The sequence below is a fragment of the Sturnus vulgaris genome, chromosome 12, assembly GCF_052056855.1.
Source record: "Sturnus vulgaris isolate bStuVul1 chromosome 12, bStuVul1.hap1, whole genome shotgun sequence".
NCBI lineage: Eukaryota > Metazoa > Chordata > Aves > Passeriformes > Sturnidae > Sturnus > Sturnus vulgaris.
Window position 1 is genome coordinate 5105938 of NC_142254.1, and position 6945 is coordinate 5112882.

The following is a 6945-nucleotide window of genomic DNA, read 5'->3' on the forward strand; positions in this document are numbered from 1 at the left end:
AAGAAGCTTTAGAAGATAGAATCTCTGTTTCATTTATGAAGAATGAGAGAAAGGGAAATCCCTGGCTCTGACCAGGTATACTCATATGGATTAAACACTTGCTTAGCCACAGTACTGCATTTGCTAATCATCACTGCAATTGCACTCAGGAAAAAGGGAATGGAAATTTCACAGAGAAGAAAAAAATCTTTGAGTAATTTACCCATCCTGAAGTCAAGGAGAATAGATATTAATTTTAAGAGATTCAGCTTAAAAAACCCAGCATCAGGAGATTCTGTTTTAAAGAGTAAAAAGAAGATCTAAAAGTTTGTTTTGTTTTGGATTTCCAGTGTGAAAAAGGAAAGAACTGCAGTTACTAACTAGAACAAGATATAGAATATATGTGCAATTAGACAACTCAGCACAAGGCAAGTTCTTTGAGTTATAAACCACTCTGTATCTAAATTCTTGGGTGCTCAATGTGTCTTGCCCACAGTTAAAGCACAGTGGATGTTAAAATGCTTTGTGCTTTGGATTCAGAAGAGGTACACATTAATTATCATTCACTCATCATAACTGTCATCCTGAAATCAGATGAATAATCACAGAGAAGAGCACCCATAAAAGTGAGTTGATCAAATTAAAATTAATTAGTTGACGTGTTCTTTGTTTAGTGTGATCTTTTACAGTTGTCTTCTGCAGGGTTATATTTGTGTTTTTCTTTCTTTTTTTTTTTTTTTTTTGCTTCTGCAAAGGAAATGAGGGATGCAAAATTCAGAATATGACATGGGGTTTATTTTAGTCTCCCATTTTTCTTCCTGTTTGCTGCCAATTAATTCAGCTTTCATTGGGTGAAAAGCCTTCAGTTCATGTTTCCTTTCTTGTTGCTTATTGTCCTGTTTGTCCATTATTAACATTTAGACTATTATTTTTCAGAGTGAGAAACTGGTAAATCAGGGGTGGAAACTACAAGGAGATGGGAAATTCTTGGAGGGGCTTAGCAGTCAGTGGGAGGTGATTGCACTCAGTAATGACACAGAACACCCAATTCCTTCCAGGTTCCCTGGTCAGGTGGGAAGGAAAGTGGGTGACAGAGTGGAAACAGCTCTTTTTGCTCATTATTTCAAAAGATCTAATTCAACTCTCGTTTAAGTCAGTGGCAGGCTTTCCACTGAGTTTAATGGAAAACTCTTAACAATTTGCACCCTTAAATAAACACACACCCAGGCACACCTACCAAAATCAGCCAAATGAGGACTCAATAACCACCCTGCAGTGAAGCCATCTTTTGGCACCCATGTCCACCAGAGAGTATCAACAGCAGATCATACTGAGTTCAGAGTCAGACACAGATGAGGTGATCCAAAACTGGAAGTATAAACTGGAAATATCTGTAAAAAATTAGTTTTCCCATTACTATTGGATATAAAAGAAACCTTTTCCATGTAAAGAAACAAAAAATACAATCAATTTATACCTCCAAACTCTATAAAATACCCATTAAACTGTGGCTGGATCACCATTCCTTGTTTTAAACAGACTTTAGAGACTTTCCATGCCTCTAAGTATCAGACTAATGTATTCTTCAGAACACCACACGTTTATGTTGAACATTTCAGCCCCTCTTCCTTTTTCCTTCATCCCTGCTGTCTTCCCCTTAAAACACCTTCTCATCTCCCTTCCCAGACTTTCATTTCGTGATCTCCTCTCTCCAATATGATCTTCCCCATGCCCTTCTTTTTATGAAAAAAAAAAAAAAAAAAAAAAAAAAAAAAAAAAAAAAAAAAAAAAGAGAGAGAGAGAATTAATAAAGTAGCAGTTGCTATAAAATTTTTTGGGAAGGAATGTGGAGAAGGAGCTCTCAGGGCAGAGTGCTGGGGAGGGCCAGTGAGGGAATTAATTGAGGCTCTGCAACCCCTTTCCTGCTCCAGGCTCCCTCTGTTTGCATTGTTCAGGGGAAATTAATTTCCTCTAATGAAGAGGACATAGGATAGATGTGCAGCCCCATCATGTGTGGTTATCTCTGAGACCTCAGACTAAAAGATCTGGCTGTTCCCAGCCCTGGGTGACTTGGCCATGGGATCAGAACCTTGCAGGGGCACAGCAGCAGCTCTGCCCTCGGGTCGCTGTGCTCCTTTGTGCTGCACAGCACTGCTGTGTGCTCTGCTCCTTCCTTGTAACAGTGGGTGGGGTTTTGCACCACTTAATTAGTGGTTTGTCTGGAGTCTCTTCTGCCTTCACTCAGAGCCAGGATTAAAAAATACACGAAGGAAACAAATTTTCTCGTGTTCAGGCTTGGTTGTTTATTAAATCTTATCAAAAAATACAGAGAGTTCTGCAACACTTCTAGCCACCAGCTAGAAGCGACCAAAATGGAGCAAGATCCAGCTGCTACAAGGTCTCTTAAAGCTAAACAGTCTAATAGAGAATTAACATCTGTATTATTTATACTTTTAACCCAATAACTAAATTTTTGTGAACCCTCAGTGCAGCACTAATTGTTCAACCAGAAACTACTGCCTGAAACCATGAAGAAGAAGAAGAAGGAAGATGAGCACTGAAAGAGACACCACCCAAAATCCTCCATCTTGTCCCATACCTATTACTATATTAAAAAAAACCCAAATTTAAAACCCTTCACCATGTGAAATCACACACTTCTATTTAACTACACACCCGTGATTTAACTCCATCACTCAAATTTGGAGCCTTCTCCAAGACCCCAGGTCAAAAGCAGTGTTCACATGGGTGCCAGTGCCAGAAAGCTCAGAAAGCTCAAAAACCTCAGGTTTGTGGGATCCAACACCTCCTCACCATCCTGACAGCCTGGGCTCTCTTGTCCTGGCAACAAGAATCCCTAGGAACCAGATTAAATGGGGTTTAGCCCAGAATCACCAACATCACTTCTTCAAATAGTTAGGCTTCAAAGTCATAAAATAACAACTCCTCCTCGGATTATGGCAGCACATTGCTGAGCCCATGTAATCTTAAAACATACATTGCAGGGCTCTAATTTCCAGTGGCTGTCAGGCACCTGTTTATATTTATGTGTTGTGTTGACATTTCAGATGTCCTGCAAAGATTTTCACATTGATTTGGACAGGACAGCTCACAATTTAAAAAACTGAGGATGTGAAAAATCGTTGCAGCATGTCCCCACAACAGTTTTCAGATGGGATTCAACTGTAATTCTGGATTACCCTAGACTTTTACATTTTTGTGAATAAAATGAAACCCAGACCATTCAAAAGTGTTCAGCTTTTGTGTCAATATAGTCGTGTTGGAAACATTGACAAATACCAAGTGTTTTTAAAAGCAGCACAATTAGGTCAGTGCTGAGCACCTTTGCAGATCTCTATTTGAATCAGTAGCTCAGACTCTGTCTAATCAAGGAACCAAGACATCAAATTTCAAAGCTGATGCTCTCTCTGTGCTTTGTGGCATTTTTTACCTGTTTAGGAAAGAGTTGCATAAAGAAATTACTGCTCAAGAGGAAAAGAAATAATTTAAATATTTGTATACTTTACTAGGTTTTCCCTTTTCATTTCTTTATTAGTTGAGAAACAATTGGAATACTTGGACAGCCAGTGAGTTCACTTTATTAACAGTTCAAACATAATGTGAAGCCAATATATTTAATATTAGTTATTAACCTTCTGCAAATTTAAGCTGTATTTTGCTCACTTAATTAGGTAAACTATATTGTTTTTCTCTTACTGGTTGCTGTCTTTAATATGAGATCATTAAAAGCACCATAGGGTGCACTGTATTTTAGTTGAGTATATATTTTTCTACGAATTGTAAATTGTTTAGAAATTTTTCACCTTCATTATTTTTGCAATTCACAATCAAATATGTGATCCCTAATGCAACCTTTTTAAAAAGTGACTGCACCCAGCCTGTAACTAATTAATTATGAACATAATCTTTTCTAGTGACAGTTATTTTTTAACAACGCTTTATAATGCAAATCATGGCATTTACATTTCTATTCAAGGGATGTCTACACTTAAAGTCTCACACAGGATATTGCCTTAGAATCAATTCACTATTTTCTCTTTTTCTTTTTCACCTTCTACTCTCTCCTTTGCAGCTCTCATTTGCTTTTGAAATGGAACAAAACATCGTTAATTTGGCTCGGGCCATTCTCCTCCTCGTGGCATTTTCCTCCTTTAGTCTCATTGCAGAGTGAGTAGATCAAGCTATTGAATGTAGAGGCAGAGAGCATTTCACTATACATGAAATGAAGGAAGATCATGCTGGGACAGTCACCTTCAACATCGTGCATTCAGTCTAAATTTACAGTAATAGACTCATACTCGGAGGACGCTTGCTGTGTTTGTTTGCAAACTAGTATGCAGTACTTACAAGTGTGTGGTTTTATTGACATATTCCTTTCCTTTCCTGTGGTTTTTAATTGAAACCCCCACTGCTCAGCCAAGCTCCTGGAAGTCAGAGAACAGAAGTTTTGCGTTTAGTTTAGCATTTAGACAAGATGAACACGTACAGGAGAGTTCTGCTGGTCGATTAGGAAATGCACATTTCAGGGCTTTTGCTCTGATTAAGTGAGACTCATGATATGTGTATGGAATTAACACTATGAAATCAGATGAATGGTGAAGAAAATACCTTAATGTATAGATTAACATACAAATGAAACAGTCATTTTAATAGCACTGGCTTTGAAAAATTAGAAAAATTAGAATATAAAAAAGAGAGAAATTAGAAAAGTATTAGAATAAAAATATTAGAATTAGAAAAATATTTGCTGGAAGATGTTTGCTTCCTGCTGCTTCATGCACACTGCTGGCTGTGTGTCCCACCTGAGCCCTTGTGTCCATTCTGGTCACTCTGGATGAGTTAAGAGTGAGATCAGAGTAGCCCTGTGTATATGGGGAAAACCACACTCCTTCAAAAATCACAGTGCCTTTCATTAATGCTGAAATAAGTCAAATACCAATAGATTACAAAATGCATATGCAAAACAAAAGTCAGGTAAATCTGAAATTTAATTTCTAGGCCCGGTAATATCACCTGAATTGGAATTCTGATAACTTACACTTCTGCCTTGTGACAGGAGTTAAAATCTATTGGAAACATTTAGGACTCCAGGGAACGGCATGAAGCTGTCTCAGGGAATATTTAGGCTAGATTTTAGGGAAAGGTTCTGCTCCCCCAGAGGGTGCTGGCACTGCCCAGGCTCCCCAGGAATGGTTCCAGCCCCGAGGCTGCTGCAGCTGCAGGAGCATTCAGACACCAGGGATGCACAGGGGGATTGCTGGGGGGCTGCAGGGACAGGGGCTGCACTCAATCCCTGTGAATCCCATCCAGCTCAGGATGTGATTCTATAGTTACCACTACAGCTCTCATTGAACTAGAATAACAATGCCACACAAATACCAGACAACTACGTCAGAAAACACAACTCATGTCCACACACATTTCATAGACTCTATGGTCCTGGGATAAAACATGTCCTTTTCTTCCTGCAATGAAGGGATTTGCTTGCTTGTGCTCAAAAATGAATGGAACCAACTGGCCCTGGGTGCAGATGGGAAATTTACTCTTTCAAGAGTTCCTCCTGTTGCATTAACACCCTTCAGCAAAGTAGCCAGCCGAGTCTTTGCAGCACAGAAGTTCCGCATGAAAAAAAATACACCACCAGCATTTGTCAAATAAATGTCTGTTAATGAATAACATAAAAGAGCCCATGTTCCTCAGTTGTAAATAAGAGAGAACACAGAAGTGTGAAAAGAACTCTGCTGAAGAAACAATGAAATATTAATAAACGTGTGTAGGAAGCCTTGCTAGGTGAGGAATGAGACAAATGCATCACTTGCTTTCTTTACCCTCCCACAGGACCATGCCTACATGAATTGGTGTTGATCTATGAGGTAAGGAACACACACACACACAAATCCGCAATTTCAGAGCCCAGGTCACGGCACAGACCACTGCACAATTTGTAGGTTACGTGCATAGTAACATGACAATGAAAAACTCCTATTTGTTCTGTATAAAGCCTGGAAATCATGTATGCCCCATCCTGATAAACACTAATGTTCCTTTCTTTCTTTTGTTCTCATAGTTTTCATCAGAACTGAAGAAATGACACAAGCAGATATGAAAATAAATGATTATATTGGAGTTGTCAAAAGATCTTCTGAATATCTGGAATTTTTAACAAGTCTATTGGTGAATTGCTGATTTTTTTTTTTTTCCATAAGAACATATTACCAAATACATATTTACTGCATGTGTGCTCCAAATCCTTATCCTGGACCACGGATTAGGATACCTGAGAAGCAATTCTTGATTATTTGGGTGAAAACATCCTTTTCAGGAGAGCTAGTCAGTGCAGCCTGAGGGATTGCACTGGCCACGTGTTGCTGGTAAATATTGACTGCTAAAAGGAGATGACAAAGATAACCAGGTTCGTTTGGTTTTCTACATACTGAAGCTGGAAAGTAAAAAAATTATTACCTTGTTTGAAGCTCTTTCTAGCTGAAGTGGTAAACCACTGATTTCACTAGTGTGATGCCAGAATATTTAGGAATTTGCAAATATCCCTGTCAATGTTGCTCATTATGCAAGAAATAAACTATAACAAAATGACATGGTAAGGCAGTGTGCCGCTCCTTTGAGAGAAAAGTGGGAAACTGCTGCCAGGAGTCCACTGAAATTCCAATGTGCAAAACACTGCCAGCTGGCTGTCCACAACAAAACAGGACAAAAAACCCCTCTATTCTCTGCCTATCACTACAAGAGCAGCCATTTGGCTCAAGTCCATCCAAAATCAAATATCCAGCTGGAAGGCAGCTCCCGTTTGTTCCTTGAAGGGTTAAGGAAGGTGTTCAGAAGGTAAAACAACGATTAGGTTATTATTGCATGAAAGAATTTCTTTGGCTGGGGAGTAGCAGAGAGAAAAATCTCTTGTTGTACTGTGAATAGACACCGGGCAGGCAG

At 39.0% G+C, this 6945-nt stretch overlaps 1 long non-coding RNA gene across 1 annotated transcript; it reads right to left on the minus strand.

Moving 5' to 3' along the window:
• Window positions 1-1232: 1232 nt before the first annotated feature.
• On the minus strand, window positions 1233-6611 carry LOC148222343 (uncharacterized). Its single transcript, XR_015806176.1, has 3 exons — window positions 6463-6611; window positions 4348-4424; window positions 1233-1370 (listed from the first exon to the last, which is right to left on the minus strand). It is a non-coding gene; the product is annotated as an uncharacterized LOC148222343 (long non-coding RNA).
• Window positions 6612-6945: the final 334 nt, after the last annotated feature.